Raw genomic sequence first — 23,970 nt, 5'->3', positions numbered from 1 at the left:
GAAAATGAGAATCTGCCCAGTGACAATGGAGACAGGGGATGGGTAAATACAAGACCAGGCAGAATAGCCAGGCAGGACCCTAGGAAAGCTGGGTGCATGAAATCCAGAATGTAAAGGAGAGACATAGAAGGAAGAAAGTTCTTACCGATGGACGATGCCGTGTCCATGGAGGAACTGAAGTCCGCAAATAACCTCTGCCGTGTAGAATCTCATGGGAAGAACAAAGAGAAATCTCAGTGTTAGCAAAGCCCTGACTACAACCCTTGACCTCAGCTTTTACCTTCTCCCCCTTCCCCCCCCCCCTCTCCCCCGGTTTTTACCCCTTTTTCTTACCTTACGTTCCCGATGTTCAGGCTGCCGCACATCTTTATCAAATCTGCCAGGCTGCCTCCAGACAGATACTCGGTGATGATGTATGCCCGCTGCTCAGAGTGGTGTGCGGCATAGAGGTGGCATATGAAGGGGCATTCTCTGGCAGCGGCGAGTATCTGCTGCTCTCTCAGGATGGTCTCCATGTCGTCCTCTCCTTTCTCGATGGTCTTGATGGCCATGAAGGTCTGTCGGCCAGGGACTGATGCCAGGAAAACCTGAAGGAGACAAATAGAAAATGGTTGTTACATCGAAAAGGAAAAGGGGCTCATAGGCATCATGTAGTGTCAGCTCTGGGATTGTGTATGGAAAGGCCATAAAGGGGGTCTCTACTATTACCATATGGGAATGAACAGAATAGGCACAAGATGGGGGGATGGATCGGTTTGGGATTAGCATTCGGCTCAATTTAGATCACGTTTTTTTTGTTTTTTCATCTGTTTTTCTGATCCGTTTAATGAATGCCAACAGATGGTCATCCGTATACATAGAGGTCAATGTTCAAAACAAAATGGATCCATTTTCTACACAGAAGGGTAATCTACCATACTTATGTCTCTGGGTGTATTAACACTAAACCTAACTATGGTGATACACAGAGCAGATGAGATATGGGGCCTACAACAGTGGTCATGGGGGCAGGAAAGTCTCTGGGTGTCCTTACAGTCGCCCCATAGACCTAGAATACAATTAACCCCTTAGCAACCTTTGACGTAGTATTACGTCATGGGTCGCATGGGGATGTATGGAGAGAGCTCACGAGCTGAGCTCTCTCCATACACGGCAGATGCCAGCTGTATAATACAGCCAGGACATGCCACTAACAGCAGCGGTCGGTGCTGTTAACCCTTTACAGACTGCGGTCAAATGCGACCGCAGCGTGTAAACTGCGCCATTTTCCGCTGATCGCCGCCCTCCTGAACGTCACCAGAGGTTGTTATGAAGACTTCCAGGCTTGTCATAGCATTGGTTCTATTGCACGATGCCAGAGGCAGCCTCTAATAGAACTGCTGGGATTTTGCTATTCACTGCAATACTGTAGTATAAAGTAAAAGATGTCATATTTGAAGAACGGGATCTGAGCCTTACGGCCCAAAGTACCCTGCGTCCTTAAGGGGTTAACCACTGCGGACCGCCCATAGACTATAAATGTCCGGATAGTGTTTGCCTAGTTCTGACAGGATGTACCGGTACGTCCAGTCAGAACACAGCAGCTGCACGGAGATCGTGCAGCTGCTGAAGCTGGGACCCGGCTGTAACTTCAGCCGGAGCTCCCAGAGAGATGGCAGGGAAGGTTTATTCCCACCAGGCGTCTAAAATATCCTTTCTGGACGTTTGGTTGGAAGGGGATCTAAATACTGGTTGTGTCAATACAAGTGTGTATAGGAAAAGCACAGCAGGCAATACTCTTTTATTAGCCAGCAGTCATCATCCTAATCACACACTCAAATCCATCCCAGTTGGCGAATTGATACGCACGCGACGTGCGTGTTCTACTCATGCCTCATACCAAGAACAAAAAACAGATTACTTTGGACAGATTACATATGAGAGGTTCCCCCAAATGGTCATTACAATGAGCAGCAAATAAAGTGGATTCCTTACCCAGAGAGGTTTTACTTAAAGACAAAGTACATAATAAACAGCAGAATGGATCCAGTAGTTCACAAAACGCTGTAGTGTTTTCCACCCCATTTAGTAATCAGTTTAACTCTATTAAAAACTTCATACACAGAAATATGCCTATTCTTATGCAAGATCCCATAACGAGACAAATTTTACAAAACGGTATACAAGTAGTAGCTAGGCGAGGCTGCACTATTGGAGACAGGTTGTCTCCCAGTCTGTATGTCAGAAACAAAACATCTTCCACTACATGGTTAGACATTAAAGGCTTCTACAGTTGTGGCCTTAATCGCTGTACTATGTGCAAATACGTCAAATAAACTAAAACCTTCTCAGACTCTAATAACACCAAAATGTATGGTATTAAAGTTTCCTAAACTGTAATGGCCATCATACGGTTTATGTGATTGAATGTGAGATGTGCAATCTTCTATATGTTGGCTGCACCATATGAAATGTTAAAACTAGGATATCAGAGCATATATCCGACAGCAGTAGAAATACAGAGAACGTATCTAATGTTTCCCGACATTTTTCAACTAAACACAATGGTAACACAGACACATTGAAGTTCTATGCCATTGAACAAGTTCCTAAACCCATTAGGGGAGGGAACTGGAGGAAAAAATTGATGCTCAGAGAAGCGTATTGGATTATGGAACTGAATTCCAGAATTCCTAACGGACTGAATATACGGACCGATTTGTCTTACGTATACTAATGGTTTTTTGCCCATAGACCAATTGCACTATAGTTCATACTAAATATTACAACGTGCCCTTGTGGTTGATGGATTTGATGATGTATCGATTCAAAAGCAGGATAATATGACATATGGATTTCCATCTCTATATGCTCCTGTCTATTCTTTTATCCCCATAAGTGCACATGGAGAATTATAATATTGTGCTTGCATGGTAATTTTACATAGTAGTGTGCTTATTGTAGATCAAATCAACGATATGTACATAACATTACCTTTCTATGTATTAATAAGACATGTGCAGAGTAGATCTAGTTTATCTCACATTTATGCACTATTAAGAGTTTATATAACTTCAGTGGACTGGAGACCCTATAGACATATATTTATATCTTAATTTCTTGCAGGTTGCCTATGAGTAATGTATTGGGAACTTTCTATTAATAAGTGTGCTTGAGATCGTGAATTATACATTGATAAATCTGTTATCATGTAGTTACAAGCAGTCATAATGACCTACGCATTACCATATGTTACCACTAGGGGGAGATAGAGAGCATTTCACACTAGAATGTAGTCACTCACCACAGTAGAGGTATCTTGGATGATCTCTCTTCCCGTCCTCATAGACACGCCCCTAGCAAGTCACATGATCGCACACAGTATGGGAATGTTTACCATGGTGATGCCTTCTTATAATCATAGGTGAGTGTCACAGCGACAGTATAACAGCAAGTGTAATCATATTCAATGTGACAGTCTACATGTCAGTCATACTATAAGATGATCGGGGGTTATGGTGAGAGTTCTATTCAGGTAGGATTGTTACATAAGCACTGACGACTATTGTATGTTTGTGGTTGGGATGGATTTGTGTGATATGTGATTATTACATCTTTATTCATGGATTTCACTTATAACCTTCATCCATAATAACTGACAGCACATATACACAATTCTGTTATATAGAGTTTATTCATGTCAGTATGGGAGCAGCTTAATAAAGCTTATTCACAGATTTTTTTTTTTATTAGGGGTGGAGACACCATCACATGTGGGTTTTTAAAGGGATTCTACCATTAAACTACCCTTTTTTTCTAATGAACACGTTGGAATAGCCTTAAGAAAGGCTATTCGTCTCCTACCTTTAGATGTGGTCTCAGCCACGCCGTTCCGTAGAAATACCGGTTTTAACCGGTATGCAAATGAGCTCTCCGCAGCAATGAGGGCGGGCCCCAGCGCTGAAACACCGATGAGCGCATCCCCATTGCTGCCCGAGAGCTCTTTCCTGCGCCGCCTCCTTCTTCTGCAGCAACTCCGCCTCTTCTGGCTTCTCTTGCTCTTGTAGTTCTATAGAGGAGCATAGAGAAGCCACCCCAAAATGGCCGCCGGCCAGCTCCTGTATTGAACTGCAAGAGCGGCTACCCCAAAATGGCCGCCGGCCAGCTCCTGTATTGAACTGCAAGAGCGGCTACCCCAAAATGGCCGCCGGCCAGCTCCTGTATTGAACTGCAAGAGCGGCTACCCCAAAATGGCCGCCGGCCAGCTCCTGTATTGAACTGCAAGAGCGGCTACCCCAAAATGGCCGCCGGCCAGCTCCTGTATTGAACTGCAAGAGCGGCCACCCCAAAATGGCCGCCGGCCAGCTCCTGTATTGAACTGCAAGAGCGGCTACCCAAAAATGGCCGCCGGCCATTTTTGGGTAGCCGCTCTTGCAGTTCAATACAGGAGCTGGCCGGCGGCCATTTTGGGGTGGCCTCTCTATGCTCCTCTATAGAACCACAAGTGCAAGAGAAGCCAGAAGAGGCGGAGTTGCTGCAGAAGAAGGAGGCGGCGCAGGAAAGAGCTCTCAGGCAGCATTGGGGATGCGCTCATCGGCCTTTCAGCGCTGGGGCCCGCCCTCATTGCTGCGGAGAGCTCATTTGCATACCGGTTAAAACCGGTATTTCTACGGAACGGCGTGGCGGAGACCACGTCTAAAGGTAGGAGACAAATAGCCTTTCTTAAGGCTATTCCGATGTGGTAATTAGAAAAAAAGTAGTTTAATTGTAGAATCCCTTTAAGTCAGGTATTCACAATCTGCTAACATGCCATGAACAAGGAACCGCCGTTCCGAAACGCGTAGCCTAAGGTGAATAAGCTTTGTTACTCCCTGTGAATAGGATGGTTTGTTGGTTTTTACAGATTGAAGAATAAAGGTTCAAGTTTTTTATTCATCCATGCCTGGTATTTGCCGGAATTCTGTCATCTCTTCTGCTTTATTCCCTTCCCTGCCATCTCGATCGCTGTGTATACATCGCTCAATGAGCGCTGTATACATGGTTGTGGGCGCCGCCATGATGCGGCCACCCTCTGACCTGGCGGTTACGTGATCCGCCGGGAGTAGCGTCTTGCAAGAGCTACAGGACCCAGATCAGCTCTGTATACTGTGTATACAGCGTGCAGGAGGTTGTATTGCTCCTGCAACTGAGGCTAAATGTACCAGCCCCAGTTGCAGGGGAAATCGGCCTCCAATACAAAAAAAAGTGATCAGATGTCCCCAAAGGTCTTTTATCACCTTATGGGGACACAATCTGAAAAAATAAAACAAAATAAAAATATAATTAAAAGTTTTTAAAAAATTTAAATAAAATAATAATAATATAAAAAAACAATAATACGCTAATAAAATGCTGTTATTAAAGTTTATAGCCCCACCCCCGACGACACCATGCAAAATAAAAATTACCATAACGGAGAGGAAAAACTATTTTATAAAGTTTTTCAGTGACACTTTGTGTTATTAAATAATAATAATAAAAAATAATACATTGAAAACCAGACACAATTTCCCTCCTATTATATTTATATTTTCCCGGATATAAAAAAAAATTAAAACACATTTGAGAATAAAAACAACATAAAAATAAAGCCCTATGTGTCCCCGAAAAAAGACGCAAAAATTAGTTGAGTGAGACATACGGGAAAAATGTTACAGCCCTCAAAACCGCACGTACAAAATAAACCGCAAATTGGCCCGGGACTGAAGTGGTTAAGGGGTTAATATCTACCCAGCCCGCAATGTTGACAACAGAAAATAATATGGGGGTCAAAATGAATAAGAAGTGATAAAACTTACTTTGCCAAAGCTGCCCCTACCCAACTCCTTGTGGAGGATGAAGCGGCCGATGGTAAGGCCGGGGTAGGGGCCTGATGGTCCAGCGTCTTGGCTGCTGTCAGGGGTCAGCTCCAGGTCCTCCGATCCTTTATCCTGGGATCTTCTTCTTTTCTTGTTCTTCTTTAATCCATCGTCACTCTCTTCTCTCTTCCTCTTCTCTTCTTTCTTCTTCACCTCTCTGTCACTCTCCTCTTCCTTCTTCCTCTTCTCTTCTCTCTTCTTCTCCTCTTCATCGCTCTCCTCTTCCCTCTTCCTCTTCTTCTCCTCTCCTCTTCCAATGGACGCCATTCTGGTCGTCTCTCACAATCAAAATATGTCCAAAAGGCTCAATAAAATCTGAAGCAATCCGTAGAAAGTCTTCTCTCCGCCGTCGACAGTTAAGTTCTGAATGTCAGTTGGCCGTGCGCAGGTGACGTGATGTCATGGCCGTGAGACCCTCAGGTAGCTCCTGCCTGGCAGTGTTCCATTGTCCTGCACTGACACATACACTGTGGGGTTGGCATCATGGGGGACCGTCCAGTGTCCTGAAGATTGGGAGAGACCTTTATGGCAACTTCTAGTGCTGCATTATTAGTAGATGGGGAAGAAGTGACCGCTGTATGAGGGCCGGCCGTGCCCATAGTCCATTATTATAGAAAGTGTTACTACTAATATGTATGGAAAGAATATATGTGTAATACATGTTCCTGGGTGCCTATAAAAAACAATCATTTGAAAGGGCTCGGACAATGGTTATTGGGGCACTCTACTCTTCTTTATGGGGACACTGTAATTTTCTTCATCGGGGCACTGTAATGTTCTTTATGGGAGCACTCTAATATTCTTTAGGGGCACGCTAATCTTTAGGGGGCACTCTGGCACTAAGGGTACAGAAAATGATCATGTGAAAATTCTTCCCCCTCTTACAATGAGCTTTACTCTAGATTTAGTGTACCTGGGTTTTATGCATTGTATACAGACCATTGACATACCTCCCAACTGTCCCGATTTCCGCGGGACATTCAAGAATTCGGTGTTTTGTCCCGCGGTCCCGGATTTTGGGAAGTATGTCCCGGTTTCAACTCATTGGTGTCTGGTCGGCGATGAGTTGAACACATAAGCGAGTAAAGCAGGAGCTGTCACAGCTCAGCTCCTGCCTTACTGCTGCGCTCCGGCTTCTGCATGTGTAGACGCGATGTGATGACGTCACATTGCGCCTACAACTATGTGAGTGACCGCGGAGAGAGCGGCGGGGGAGCGTTGGAAGGTGAGTATAAGTGTTTTTTGTGTTAAACATTGAGGGGACCATGAAGGGGGCCATGAAACTGTGAGCAGATAAAGGGGGCGAAAGACATGAATCTGAGGGCAGAGATGGAGGGGGGGACATATAATTTACGGGTGACTGTAGGAGGATTATACTGGGAGGGGTCACATGAAAAAATTGGGGTGTATGGTTTACCAATAATATGTGATTGAGGTGTGTCAACACTTATGCCCAAAATTGGGTTCCCTGTGTGCGCATGCCCCTTTAAGTGCAGCCCTGTCCTGTATATATCATTGACAATAACTGTGACTGGAAAAAGCTTCATCTAGTCTGTAATCTGTATTCTATTCATTGTATAGTGTAACATAAGAGAACTTTTCCATCTTCTATTATGCTGTGTATGACATGCTTGTATATACGGGCTATATACTCCATATACAGTATATATATACTCCATATATACAGTGCTGACAATCTCCTCAGAAGTCTGGGCACTGAGCTTGTAGTTCCCCGGCCGCCACTAGGGGGCGTGTGTGAGGCATCGCTACCTGTCTGCTAATGTGTGATCTGCACTTCCCAGCCGCACTGCTGTCTTTGTGAGTCCTCAGAAAGCTGCCTATGTCTTCTAGCCGAACAGGGAAGAGGAAGCCGGAGCCAGCCGGGCTGTGACAGAGGATTTCCCCGGGATTTATGTGACTGGGAGCCGGTGGTGTGAGCACAGCCTGCACGGACACGGTAGGAGCTGTACAGGTGGAGCAGGGTTTAGTGCCGTGCCCTGCACTGTGTATACTGCCCTCACTCCTGCCTAGCCCTATACATTTACCTCATGCAACCAGCATGTAACCCTTTCAGTGCCTAACCTGTGCAATGCTCCCCCCTGTCACCTCCAAGGGGGCTGAACCCAATGTGCTCTTGTGTCTTGCCCTCCATTATTACACAGGTGTGATATCCTGCATAGCATCCATTCTATGGCTGAATTTCCTAATGGAGTCCCTATAGGACTGCAATACTATATGCTATAGGTCCCCAGCAATGGAAGTTACCCCTGCAGGACACGCGCTGTTGCTTGCTCACTCGCTTATTAACCCCTGAATGTAAAGCAATTACGCAGGATTTTCCTATTCCATAGCAAGTTGTGTTCCACTAGACATTGACCCCCATCCTGATCATAGGACACAATAACTCGCCGATATCCGCAAAATACAATTGTTATTGATTAGTGAATCGATCGCGTGAAAATGTAAATGGTGACCAGGCCGGTGATAGGGAAATCTTTACAATACCGCAATCCATATTGTGACAAGATGGCTGACTCGGCGGTCACTTATCGGCAGTCACTTTTTTGTGAATGGGGTTTTTTTTTATGGCGGAGAATGGGTTAAACAGTCATGTGGTAAAGTAAGATGAGTGGCCGTACTGTAAACCTGTGGCGGATCACTTTGTAGTCCGGTCGTTGCTTTTATTCACACTTCATTTTCATTACAGAATTGTACAATTCACACCGTACATTACACAATGTGTTACCTGCAACGTAATGGTTCACGCCGGTGATCTGTGTGTATATCGCACTATAAACTGATATTTCACCACCCACTGATGACAACGCTTACATCTATATATGTGTGTGTATATATGTGTGCGTGCGGCGTACGTGTAATAGTGTGCCATACCTGGTGACGGTAGTGTTAAAGGGGAACTCTGGCATTTAAGATGTCTTCAGATTGTGTTGTGTGTGCCAGGTGGCAGGGCCCATGTCATATCTCTAGATTGCCATGCAGACCTGGATGTGAAAGGGTTATGGTCTAATATGGACCCATATAGATATAAGATGATATGATATACCTCACTGCATGTTGTATTACAGAGTCTTCCCAAGGAGCCATGTACCCTTGGATCCAGTCCCACCAGTTCCCTATTAGTGGATACATAGGTAAATATATAGCACTGTTGTTTCCATTAGACAGGAATCGATCCCCTAGCCATACGGCCACACCATGATATCTGCAGATTTAGGGTTATGTGGCTCAGTGCTTTTCAGTCTTGTGCACTCCTAGCCTTAATGGCTAGTACATTGCGCTGAGCATGCATGGTTTTTCACTAAGGGGATGGCAAGAAGCAAGACCCCTCCTTATCTACCCCCGCAGCATACTATTGTACATGTTGAAGTCTAACGTGTCTGATTCTCCTTTGACCTGACATTTGCTGTAGAGTCGGGAGGACGTCATTCACACGTGAGAGCGTTGACCGATTCCAGGTTCATTCAACTGTGATATAATGTGTCTGCTTAGACGTACTTAAAGGGATTATCCATATTTTCAAAACTGATGGCCTTTAAAATCAATTTCAGGGATCTGAAAATGACAAAGAACTGGATTGTACAGGGGCACAATAACTATTAGGCAGTGGCGTAACTACCGCCATAACAGCAGAGACAGCTGCCACAGGGCCCGGGACATTAGGGGCCCGTTGACAACCGCTTCCGCTGCTATCATTATTCTCGGGGGGGGGGGGGGGGGAGAGGGGGGGGGTGTCTTTTCGGACCCCCGAGTATAATGATTGGTGGTCCGAGAGAGGTAAGTACCATAAAAAACACTGTTACTTACCTTTCCACGATGACGTCTGACGTCATTGAAGATCGACTACTTCGGAGGCCAACAGCGTAGGGACCGGGAGATAGGTGAGTAACAGAGTTATTTTTTAATGTTTTTCTCCCCCTGGGTCTCCGATTATTATACTCTGGAGTCTGAAAAGACCCCACAGTATAATAATTGTTTATAAGTGTTCATTATGGGGCATAATACTGTGTGTAGGGGCCACTATGGGGCATAATACTGTGTGTAGGGGCCACTATGGGGGATAATACTGTGTGTAGGGGCCACTATGGGGCATAATACTGTGTGCAGGGGCCATTATGGGGGATAATACTGTGTGTAGGGGCCACTATGGGGCATAATACTGTGTGTAGGGGCCACTATGGGGGATAATACTGTGTGTAGGGGCCACTATGGGGGATAATACTGTGTGCAGGGGCCACTATGGGGCATAATACTGTGTGCAGGGGCCATTATGGGGGATAATACTGTGTGTAGGGGCCACTACGGGGCATAATACTGTGTGTAGGGGCCACTATGGGACATAATACTGTGTGTAGGGGCCACTATGGGGCATAATACTGTGTGTAGGGGCCACTATGGGGCATAATACTGTGTGTAGGGGCCACTATGGGGGATAATACTGTGTGTAGGGGCCACTATGGGGGATAATACTGTGTGTAGGGGCCACTATGGGGGATAATACTGTGTGCAGGGGCCACTATGGGGCATAATACTGTATGCAGGGGCCACTATGGGGGATAATACTGTGTGCAGGGGCCACTATGGGGCATAATACTGTGTGCAGGGGCCATTATGGGGGATAATACTGTGTGTAGGGGCCACTATGGGGCATAATACTGTGTGTAGGGGCCACTACGGGGCATAATACTGTGTGTAGGGGCCACTATGGGACATAATACTGTGTGTAGGGGCCACTATGGGGCATAATACTGTGTGTAGGGGCCACTATGGGGCATAATACTGTGTGTAGGGGCCACTATGGGGCATAATACTGTGTGTAGGGGCCACTATGGGGGATAATACTGTGTGTAGGGGCCACTATGGGGGATAATACTGTGTGTAGGGGCCATTATGGGGGATAATACTGTGTGTAGGGGCCACTATGGGGGATGATACTGTGTGCAGGGGCCACTATGGGGTATAATACTGTGTGCAGGGGCCACTATGGGGTATAATACTGTGTGCAGGGGCCACTATGGGGTATAATACTGTGTGCAGGGGCCACTATGGGGTATGATACTGTGTGTAGGGGCCACTATGGGGGATAATACTGTGTGTAGGGGCCACTATGGGGGATAATACTGTGTGTAGGGGCCATTATGGGGGATAATACTGTGTGTAGGGGCCACTATGGGGGATGATACTGTGTGCAGGGGCCACTATGGGGGATAATACTGTGTGCAGGGGCCACTGAGGGACATAATAGTGTTTGCAGGGGCCACTATGGGACATAATACTGTGTGCAGGGGGCATTATGGGGCATAATGCTGTGTGCAGGGGCCACTATGGGGCATTATAGAGTGCGGAGGAGGGGGTTGGTTGAGGTCGTCGGTTTGGGGGGGCATGTCAAAAGTTCGCCACGGGGCCCCGCCATTCCTAGTTACGCCAATGCTATTAGGGGGTGTCATGGCTAATATCATGACATCATCACACAGTGGCGTAACTAGGAATGGGGGCCCCAGGGTGAACATTTGATATGGAGGCCCACCCCGACCGATCAACCCCCAAACTGCGTTCCTGCATACAGTATTATCCCCCGAAAATATCCCCAATACAAAATAAACCGCTTAGAAACCATACAATAATATTCCATAGTAGTATTCCTATATAATAGTGTTTCTAACATATGTGATACTCGTAGCGCTAAAGTTCTGTAATGTCCAAATCTGATAAGGGGGGCAGGGGCACATCCACTTCATCTTCTGCTGGTCAAGATCCTGGAAATAGATGATGGTGTAGAGTCGACAGAACCGGCCCCTGGGCATCAAACTCCGCAGTCCGTTTCCCGCTCACTGGGAGACGATAATGTGGAATAATTGGTTGTATGTCAATGGATTTAACTCTTTGTGCAATAACACAATTGATCCCTTGTTACCGGTTACACATGGAGCCCAGTGGAGCCCCATTATAGTCAATGGGGTCTATTAGGTGTCCGTCGCTTTTAAACTGAAACTGGCGGAGGAAAGTCCTCCATGCAGGATATCTTCATCTGCCGTTTTTCAGGGGGCCCCGCGCAGATGTGAACGGAGCTTTAGCCATTTTGTTGGGGTTTTTACTTTGCTGTGACAGAATACAACAAATCTATTGCCCTTGGTTCAATGAATGAAGACTTGCGCCAACAAAAATTGGAGTAGCCGGCCATGGTAACAAACAGGTCATTGCTTAATCCTTTCAAGGGTTTTGTGAAATATGAGGTTGGATTGGGTCCTGTAAGCAACGTCTCCTCTTTCAGCTAGTTTGGAAACCTCTCTGGCATTGTGTTCAGTCTAAGTTGCTTGCAGTAATGTAGACTGTGACCCGATAGTTCATATCGATAAGTAGCGCTAGGAGGGGGGGGGGGGGGGGGAGTTGCAATGTTTCCCTGGCCTGAAGGAATTTTTGTGTCCTTGCTCGGAATCTAGTTGTGCAGCGTTGGAGTAATACAAGAAGATTGTACACTGTGGCATGACTCACTCTGAATATGCCATATGCCCCCGCCAGCCTTGTTTGGCGCCCCCTTTTTTTCAGTGTATTTGGCTGCATATAATGGAAGCTTGTGTATGTATATTTAATGTTTCTATAGGGTAGGCCATCAGTATCGGAAATCGGAGGGGCCTGACACCCGCATCCGGCTACCTCTGCCATTGTTTCCTACAACCAATATAGAAGAGGATATTTTTCTTAATTCTCTGTTTCACTATTTTCCGGCACCTTTTGTACAGATCTCTTACTAAAAAAGTGACATGGCCGCTGGTTTTCATCTGATTTCCCTCTCCATTTTGTTTTTCAGGCCTACTATCTGACATTCAGCCTTTTCCATCTTGTAAATGATGCAAGTAGCTGAGATGAGCCGCCTTCTGTCCAGAGGGTAAGTGCGATAGTGCATGTGTAAGTATTGGGGAACGTTCTCACTCTGCAGAGGAATGAAATGATCTGTAAGGCTTATTTTACATTTTATTTATTTACTAGCTGGTACCCGCGACTTCGTCTGCGGTGATTGTAGCAGTGGGTAAATACAGGAGCGGGTAAGGTTTTCATACTGCGTATAAGGGATGGGATATAAAATGTAACTGTGTATCTTGTTGTTGCTGTCATTCTGAGAATACATGAGAGTTTTGTGTTGAATATAATTTGTATTTCAGCCGCTATACGGTGTTGTTATAAACTGTACATAGTGTCTTTGGGACAGAGGTATTACAGGTGAATATACTTGGATATATGACATTGTATGATTTGTTATTTTCCGCCAGTACATGTAAGTTTTGGGCACAGGATACTCTTGAGCAGCCACATAAAGTTGTCCATGTGAGGAGCCTGGTGTGGCCAAATGTATTCCTGTTACTTTCAGCGTTTGTCCTTGGGATTTATTAATGGTCATTGGAAAAGCCAACTTAAAGAAGACCCTTCACCATTTTGCCCACAGGCAGTTCTATATACTGAGTTCAGCGCACTGTCGGCTTTCCCGATCTGGGCCCAGTGTGAAGAGCTTACGGTCCCGGTACCGTAGCTCTTCTCTGGTCAGAAGGGCGTTTCTGTGTGAGTGGGGAGGAACGCCCCCTCCATCTGCTCGCAGTACTCGTCCATAGACGAGCATTATCAGGGAGGGAGGGGGGCCTCTATTTGCCACCTAAAAATAGTCATCCGATTGAGGCATACATTGCACTAGTAGAACGAGATACACGGAATCTCCTACATGATGTCAACTTAGGAAGGTTTAAGCAACGGTCTAATATTTCACACGAAGAATGTGTAGCCCTCAGTGAGTTACAAAACAATACTGACATTATAATCAAACCTGCGGACAAAGGGGGCGCCCTAGTGGTTATGAACAAGACAGACTACCTTGAGGAGGTGAGACGACAATTAGCTGATACTAATACATATCTTCCATTATCTCACAACCCTACCTCGCAAGTAGCGGCCCTCATACATTCACATCTGGAACATTATCTACAGACAGGTATCATTGATAGTAAAACTTCTGAATATTTGACCAATCATCATCCTATCACTCCTGTCTTCTACATATTACCTAAGGTGCACAAGAACTTACACAAACCACCTGGACGTCCTATTGTAGCTAGCACAGATTCTATTCTTGCTCCTCTATCTAAGCTACTTGATAAAATTTTCACTCCGCTTATTCGCAATACCACCTCCTTCCTTCTTGACACCTCGCATTTTATGGACACACTTACTGCTATCTCTCCATGCCCCAGTCACACCATCTTGGTTTCTTGGGACGTCACTAGTCTCTATACGTCCATTCAACACGACAAGGGTCTTCTAGCCACTAAACGGTTTCTCTTAGCCAACAACATATCTGGCGAGGAACTTAATTTCTGTCTTGACCTTCTCCATACTATCTTGCATAATAATTTCTTCATGACGATATGTTTTTGCAAATCCGGGGCACCGCAATGGGCTCTAACGTGGCACCACCTTATGCCAACATATACATGCACATGTTTGAAGTTGACCATGTTTATCCCCATTCTCTATTCAAAGAGCACGCCATTTATTGGCGTCGCTATATTGATGACATCTTCTGTGTCTGGAATGGATCCCTCGCATCGTTACTCTCATTCCACAATGTACTCAATGGTATTCATCCTGAATTACAGTTTACAATCCATCATGATCTTTCTAAACTTAACTTTTTAGACACTTGGGTTCTTAAAGATGAGCTGGGATATATTAGCTATGATCTGTACACCAAACCCACTGACAGAAATAGCCTGCTAGCCTATTCCAGTAACCATCCACCAAACACCAAGAACTCACTACCGATTTCACAGTACAAGCGGGTACGACGGATTGTCACTGATCCTGTGGTCCAGACAACACGTCTCAGTGAAATGACACAGCGATTTAGGGAAAAGGGTTACCCTAGTCCAGTTCTCCATAAAGCCCTTACACATGAGGTCCATCAGCCCTCTAGCGCTTCTAGTAGACTCAGACCCAAGCAAATCCCATTCGTCCAAAAATACCATCCCCTATCCAGTAAAATCAATAGTATTGTCCGTAAGCATTGGTCCCTTTTGCACAGATCTTTTCCAGAGATCGAAGAATTTTCACATCCCCCTCTTATGAGCTTTAAGAGAGAGAAAAACCTTAGAGATACTTTGGTCAAGGCCGACTTCGGTAGCAATATCAAAATACCTAGACAAACATTTTTGGCTACCCCCAAACGGGGCACTTTTCCGTGCCTGCACTGTATACAGTGTTCCGCTGTCATCCGTGGGGATCACTTCCTTCATCCTCACACTGGACATCGCTTCCCCATTCGTGATTTCTTTACATGCGACTCAGCATTTGTTGTCTATCTACTTACCGTATTTTTCGGACTATAAGACGCACCGGACCATAAGACGCACTAAGGTTTTAGAGGAGGAAAATAGGGAAAAAAAAAATTTAAGGAAAAAAAATTGGTGAAATATTTAATAACCTAATAATATAATATTTCACCAATGTAAATAGAACCGGGGGCTTTCGGACACAGGGATACCAAATGTGTATGTGTTTCACAGTAATGTTTTTGTTTTATATGTATTGTAGGGCTATGGGGGTGATTTGAACATATCTATCTATCTATCTATCTATCTATCTATCTATCTATCTATCTATCTATCTATCTATCTATCTATCTATCTATCTATCTAATCTATCCTATCTGTCTGTCTGTCTGTCTGTCTGTCTATCTGTCTATTCTATCTAATCTCATCCATGGATGGAAAGAGACACCCTGCAGTGAAGCTATGTAAGAAGAGAAAAAGGGGCGGGCCAGACGGGTGAAGGAGGCGTGGTTTTCTAAGCAAACTTGAAAACACACCTCTTTCACCTCTCTGGCTCGTCCCCCCTTCACTGCCTCTCAGATCTTGCTTCTGCAATGAAGCCACACAGGCAGGGAAGTAGGGGCGGGCCAGACGGGTGAAGGAGGCGTGGTTTCAAGCTTGCTGAGAAAAACCACGCCTCCTCCTCCCGTTTGGCCCGCCCCTCCTTCCCTGTCTGTGTGGTTTCATTGCCGGAGCCAGATCTGAGAGGCAGTGAAGGAGGGACGAGCCAGACGGGTGAAAGAGGCGTGGTTTTCTCGGCAAGCTTGAAACCACGCTTCCTTCACCTGTCTGGCCCGCCCCTACTTCCCTGCCTCTCAGATCTCGCTCCTGCAAACACGCGACACAGACAGGGAAGGAGGGGCAGAGCAGGCAGGCACCATGCTGCTATTCTTTTCATTCGCACAGACGGGACACAGACGCTGCGCACGCTGCATTCGGACTATAAGACGCACACACATTTTCCTCCCATATTATCCATACCCTTATAGTCCGAAAAATACGGTAAATGTCCCTGTGGATTACTGTATGTTGGGGAAACAACCCAACATATAAGAGACCGATTTTCTAAACACAAGTCTACAATACGCAATCAAGTGGATGCTTTACCGGTACCAGCACATTTCAAAAAGGCAAGACATAATGTGTCACAGTTAAGATTCCAAGTGATCGAACATGTTCCTGAATCTCGACGCGGTGGAAATCGTATTGCTAGACTCAAACAAAGGGAATCCTTTTGGATTCACACTCTGAACACGATTGAACCTATGGGTCTCAATCGGGCCTACGACAGAACTTATTCCTTTTGACACGGACGACACGGTCTACTGTTATCGTTTGCACTATCATTTGCATATACGGACCTCCTTATATACTGTATCAAGAAGATTGTAATATTTATTCCATTTGTCTTGTTCATGTCGATGACATATACTTTTTTTTGTCCTTAGGTTTCTCGCCGGCTGGTGCGTTTCTTATGCTTTCCCACTACAGTTATACTAATGCTTATCTTTTCCATCTCTTACAGATGAAATGAAAGCCCACAGCCACTCCCTGGTATAGTAGAGATATATGGTAGCATAAGCTAGTATTACCTTCCATTGTTACTATATTCCCCCCTCCCCCCCCCCCTTTTTTTTCCTTAAGTATTCTCATATTTATTTTAATGTTCATCATTTTTTTAATTTTTTTAGTTTTTTTCATTTCTTTATTCATTCATTTTTTCAATCTTTTTCAATTTTTTTCAATTTCCTTATCCTTCGTTTTCCATTTATTTCTTTATTTACCTATTTTTTCGGGATTTTGTACTATTGTTTCGTTATTTTTTATTTTTTATTTTTTTATTTTTATTTTTCAGCATTTTTTTCATTTTTTACTTATTATCATCACATTAGGTTCATGAGTGTATTTCTAATGTTTTTTCTTTTTATTGTGCTTTTACCTTTAATTATGCTACCTCACATTGTGCATTGTTTTTCCTTTATGTGCCTTTATTTGTAATGCACTTTTCATTGTCTTTCTTTTGTTCCCTTATCTTTTGCTTTTATATACACCTCCTTTTCTTTCTTCTCTTCTTTTTCCCCCCATTCTAGCCTTTACTTCTCATCTCCATCCTTTTCTCCCTTTCCAGTACTGTCCCATTATTGCATTTCTCCTATCTATTTACTTGCTCCCCTCTCGGTGCCCGGCGTCTTCTGTGTTGCGGTCGCTTGTGCGCATGCGCGCCGCCGGTGGAACGCATGCGTACTTCCAGCCGCGTCACTTCCGGTCCCGCGGCACAATCACGCCGGCGGGCCGGACGAGCGGCGCGGCGCTCACGCGCTGCTCCCATTGGCCCCATATGCAGCTCTGGGGTATATTAACCCCTCATCTTCGCCTCCCCAGCACGCCATGATCCCGCTGCAAACTCTGCCAACTCCTAGGTTTGTTTTCCTCCCGCACACCAGGTGGTCTTATCTCTCCATCTACATACTGTACCTGCTGGGTTCCATTTTTTACTTGCCTCCCTTCTTTACTTGCCGCCCTTCTTTATTTGCCTTTCTTTTTACTTGCCTCCTTTACTGGTTCCTTATTATTCCCTTCTCTCTAGGTATTGCTGCTCTTAATCCCACCTCACTCACTCTTTTCTTGGGACTGCTGCTCTTAATCCCTCCTCACTCACTCTTTTCTTGGGACTGCTGCTCTTATTCCCTCCTCACTCACTCTTTTCTTGGGACTGCTGCTTTTATTCCCTCTTCACTCACTCTTTTCCTGGGATTGCTGCTCTTTATCCTTCCTTACTCACTCTCTCTTTCTCTTACTTTGGTTCCTCAGTTCCTTCTGTTCCTTTTCTTCCCTTTCCCGCCCCCCTTTCTCCCCTTTCACACTCTATTTTCTTAGCAGTTTTTTTTTTTCTCTGTCTTTTTTCCCTTTCTCCTTGTTTTCACTCCTGTTCTACGTATTCTTGGTCATTGCGCCTATTTATATGCCATGTTTAATTGTACTTATGTTGTTTTTTGTATTATTTCATCCCTAGATCCTATCTGAAGAAGGTCTAATATGACCGAAACGTTATGTTCATTGAAATGATCTAGTGCTTTCTTTATGCTTTACAAACCAATTTACCAAATTCATGGCGTATATGTACCAATAAATTTTCACTTTTTCACATGCATACGGTGTGCAGCAGCATTAATCTACACAGATCGGGAAAGCCGACAGTGCGCTGAACTCAGCGCACTGTCAGCTTTCCGGCAGTATATAGAACTGCCTGTGGGCAAAATGGTGAAGGGTCCTCTTTAAGGGGAAATTGTAGTCGTTTGAATTGTAATGGGAAATGATTTGGTATAATTGGAATGCGTGGGGTTAACACACTGTCACCTTTAGCTGCTCCTGTAAGAATAGTGGCTTCAATGATATTTGTTCCTAGTTGTGTGACACGTAGCCTCGTGCCATTACACAATCGGGGTGCATCCAGATTACGCATGAGTAGAACAGGGCCGCCAATCTTGAGTTCTAGTTTATGTGAAGGGACGCCGGGTAATTCTAAGGTGGGCAGTAAGGCAGATTGGTGACATTATTATCGACCGTTACGTGTTCGTGGTGACAAACGGTACATCGGTGACTTTGGCTCATAAAACCGCAGCAAAATTTGCCACCAAAACGCTGTGTTAACGCAACGTGGTGCTTCAGCCTTAGGCCTCCTGCACACAAATGGCACGGATATGGTTTTCACTGACCTATAGATTAAAAATAAATTGACAGGGCTGCAAATACAGACAGCTGTAGGAAAGGTATAGGACATATATAGGACAGGTGTAGGAAAGGTATAGGACATATATAGGACAGGTGTAGGGAAGGTATAGGACATATATAGGACAGGTGTAGGGAAGGTATAGGACATATATAGGACAGGTGTAGGAAAGGTATAGGACATATATAGGACAGGTGTAGGGAAGGTATAGGACATATATAGGACAGGTGTAGGGAAGGTATAGGACATATATAGGACAGGTGTAGGAAAGGTATAGGACATATATAGGACAGGTGTAGGAAAAGTATAGGACATATATAGGACAGGTGTAGGAAAAGTATAGGACATATATAGGACAGGTGTAGGAAAGGTATAGGACATATATAGGACAGGTGTAGGAAAAGTATAGGACATATATAGGACAGGTGTAGGGAAGGTATAGGACATATATAGGACAGGTGTAGGGAAGGTATAGGACATATATAGGACAGGTGTAGGGAAGGTATAGGACATATATAGGACAGGTGTAGGGAAGGTATAGGACAGGTGTAGGAAAGGTATAGGACAGGTGTAGAGAAGGTATAGGACATATATAGGACAGGTGTAGGGAAGGTATAGGACATATATAGGACAGGTGTAGGGAAGGTATAGGACATATATAGGACAGGTGTAGGAAAGGTATAGGACAGGTGTAGAGAAGGTATAGGACATATATAGGACAGGTGTAGGGAAGGTATAGGACATATATAGGACAGGTGTAGGGAAGGTATAGGACATATATAGGACAGGTGTAGGGAAGGTATAGGACATATATAGGACAGGTGTAGGAAAGGTATAGGACAGGTGTAGGGAAGGTATAGGACATATATAGGACAGGTGTAGTGAAGGTATAGGACATATATAGGACAGGTGTAGGAAAGGTATAGAACATATATAGGACAGGTGTAGGGAAGGTATAGGACATATATAGGACAGGTGTAGGGAAGGTATAGGACATATATAGGACAGGTGTAGGAAAGGTATAGGACAGGTGTAGGGAAGGTATAGGACATATATAGGACAGGTGTAGTGAAGGTATAGGACATATATAGGACAGGTGTAGGAAAGGTATAGGACATATATAGGACAGGTGTAGTGAAGGTATAGGACATATATAGGACAGGTGTAGGAAAGGTATAGGACATATATAGGACAGGTGTAGTGAAGGTATAGGACATATATAGGACAGGTGTAGGGAAGGTATAGGACATATATAGGACAGGTGTAGGAAAGGTATAGGACATATATAGGACAGGTGTAGGAAAGGTATAGGACAGGTGTAGGGAAGGTATAGGACATATATAGGACAGGTGTAGGAAAGGTATAGGACATATATAGGACAGGTGTAGGAAAGGTATAGGACATATATAGGACAGGTGTAGGGAAGGTATAGGACATATATAGGACAGGTGTAGGGAAGGTATAGGACATACAGTATATAGGACAGGTGTAGGAAAGGTATAGGACAGGTGTAGAGAAGGTATAGGACATATATAGGACAGGTGTAGGAAAGGTATAGGACAGGTGTAGGGAAGGTATAGGACATATATAGGACAGGTGTAGGAAAGGTATAGGACAGGTGTAGAGAAGGTATAGGACATATATAGGACAGGTGTAGGGAAGGTATAGGACATATATAGGACAGGTGTAGGAAAGGTATAGGACAGGTGTAGGGAAGGTATAGGACATATATAGGACAGGTGTAGGAAAGGTATAGGACAGGTGTAGAGAAGGTATAGGACATATATAGGACAGGTGTAGGGAAGGTATAGGACATATATAGGACAGGTGTAGGGAAGGTATAGGACATATATAGGACAGGTGTAGGGAAGGTATAGGACATATATAGGACAGGTGTAGGAAAGGTATAGGACAGGTGTAGGAAAGGTATAGGACATATATAGGACAGGTGTAGTGAAGGTATAGGACAGGTGTAGGAAAGGTATAGGACATATATAGGACAGGTGTAGGGAAGGTATAGGACATATATAGGACAGGTGTAGGGAAGGTATAGGACATACAGTATATAGGACAGGTGTAGGGAAGGTATAGGACATATATAGGACAGGTGTAGGGAAGGTATAGGACATATATAGGACAGGTGTAGGAAAGGTATAGGACATATATAGGACAGGTGTAGGGAAGGTATAGGACATACAGTATATAGGACAGGTATAGGGAAGGTATAGGACATATATAGGACAGGTGTGGGGAAGGTATAGGACATATATAGGACAGGTGTAGGGAAGGTATAGGACATATATAGGACAGGTGTAGGGAAGGTATAGGACATATATAGGACAGGTGTAGGGAAGGTATAGGACATATATAGGACAGGTGTAGGAAAGGTATAGGACATATATAGGACAGGTGTAGGGAAGGTATAGGACATACAGTATATAGGACAGGTGTAGGGAAGGTATAGGACATATATAGGACAGGTGTGGGGAAGGTATAGGACATATATAGGACAGGTGTAGGGAAGGTATAGGACATATATAGGACCTACTCTATATTTTACAGCTCAATTTGTCCCGGACACAAAGTCGCAAAAACAGGATCTATGTGTATGGGCCCATTGAAATGTACAGGACCAATTGTAGATAAAAGTCTGGCCCTGTGCATGACAGTTTAGTAACTCCATGTGCCTCATATTAATAGCAATTAACCCCATCATCTCCTCACATTAACCCTTGTGTAAGAGTTACTGATATGTGATATGTGAATCCTTGGATATGTGAATCCTTGGAGGTAATAATTAAGTATCTTCATTACTGAGGTCTTTTATTAGTACCTCCATATGTCTGACATATTAGTAACCTTTATATGAGGCACACAGGGGTTAATATGAGGGACATGATGGGGTTTATTCCTATTAATGTGAGGCACATGGAGTTACTAACACTAAACTAATAACCACAAATGCCTGACATTAATGAGAATAGGAACTAAAGGAAGGGACCTGTGTGCTTGTTAGTTTCACTTTGCTAGCAGCTTCCTCTCCTCCTCGGGGAACATTTGCAGGATGCAGACGGCAGGAGCTATCACTATAGCAGGCAGAGACCTGAGCGATTAAGCTCCACCCCCTGGGTTTCCTGCACCCCTCTCAAAGGGGAGTGTCCTTATGCCTCAGCTCTAGCAGAGCACTGAAGGGACACTCCGACTTCATTTAACTCTTGCAGGTCCTGTGCTGCTGGCGTGCCAGTGAAATATGGCAGGAGTGCCACTCTTGGCACATGTGCCAGGGGTTGCTGACCTCTGCTGTAGAGGGTAATATGAATTTTGTGGCTTTCTATGGTCCAAAGTGTGTGAGATTGCAGAGATAGTGATGCGAGTTTGGGTTTTGTGGGGGTCCTGGGAAAATCGTATGTGCGCTATTGTGACGAAAAGTAGCCTATTGCGCAATCCAGTGTAGTAACTATGTTTGTGGAAAATTTCAGTCAAATCGGTGGAGTGGGTTTGCGTGATTGAGGAACAAACATCCAAACTCACAAACTTTCACCTTTATAATATTAATCTGATTTATTTTGCTACAGAAATATCTGCAGAAACTCTGCACTGAGCTGGAGAAGCAGATAAAGAGCGATATCCGGGAGGGGGCGAGATATTTCTACCGGACGAAGGTGCAGTATTTCCATCTGTATGGTTTCTAAGTTGTCATATTTCATGAGTTTAGAAGTAACATACCGTATTTTTCGGACTATAAGACGCACTTTTTTCCCCCAAAATTTGGGGGGAAAAGAAGGGTGCGTCTTATAGTCCGAATGCGGCGCCTGGCATCCGCTGTAATAGAGAGGCGGATGCCGGCACGGGATAGACGCCGGGGCCTGAGACATCGCTGCGCTCCTCTGCCCTGCATGAAGCCGGCAGCGGCAATGCTATTCTGCTCCTCCGTCCCCCCGCCGCTGGCTTCATGCAGGGCAGAGGAGCGCAGCGATGTCTCAGGCCCCGGCGTCTATCCCTCGCCGGCATCCGCCTCTCTAGTACAGCGGATGCCGGGTCAGTATCGGTGGCCCCTTGTCCCCCGGGGCCGGTCCCCACCGGCCCCGTACCTGTGAAGTTGCAGGTCGGCTCCTGCGCGGCGATATCGCAGGAGCCGACCTGTTCAGGTGATAGCCGGGAGCCTAATGAGGCTCCCAGGCCTGTCACTGCTATATTAGTATTGCGGCTGGGTCTATGACCAGCCGTAATACTAATAGACAGAATGTCCCATAGACGGCAATACAGTTGTATTGCCGTCTATGGGACTTGCAATCAAGTGACCGCAGGTTCAAGCCCCCGGGGGGGAATAAAATAGTAAAAAAAAAAAAAAAAAAAAAGAAAGAAAGCTTTGTGCACTGGGTCACGGTTATGCTGGAACAGAAAGGGGTCTTCTCCAAACTGTTCCCACAAAGATAGGACCATACAATGGTCACAATGTCTTGGCATGCTGTAACATAAAAATTTCTCTTTATTGGATCTGAGGAACTTGTGCCAACCCATGAAAACAACCCCATAGCCGTATACCTCCACCACCAAACTTTAGAGTTGAAACAGGCCATACGTGAAAACTCACCTGGCATAGCCACTGAATGGCCACTTTATTAGAGACACGTGCCCTGTCATGAATTGTGCTTCCTGTATGGAAATTAGACACGTAACTCTATATAGTGCAACATACAGTCAAGTGGGCAGGTTTCATTGTGAATCAGAATCAGTGGCCGCAATATATTTTTACAGTGAAAGCTATACATGCAAAATCTCTTCTTAAAGGCAACCGAGAAATAAGAAGTTCAGTCTCCACGAGTAACAAGACATCTTCACCATAAAACGCTCACCAGCACTCACAGCCGGACATGGTCTGACAGGTTTCAGTCTTCTGCTGGCAGAAGACGGAAACCTGAGTACGGAGACCGGACGCTGGTGTGAACCCAGCGTGACATCTAGGTTTATACGCTGTAACAAACCCTCACTG

The sequence above is a fragment of the Leptodactylus fuscus genome, chromosome 10 (assembly GCF_031893055.1).
Source record: "Leptodactylus fuscus isolate aLepFus1 chromosome 10, aLepFus1.hap2, whole genome shotgun sequence".
Classification (NCBI taxonomy): Eukaryota; Metazoa; Chordata; class Amphibia; order Anura; family Leptodactylidae; genus Leptodactylus; species Leptodactylus fuscus.
The sequence above is the reverse complement of the archived record's forward strand: the minus strand, read 5'-3'. Positions refer to the sequence as shown.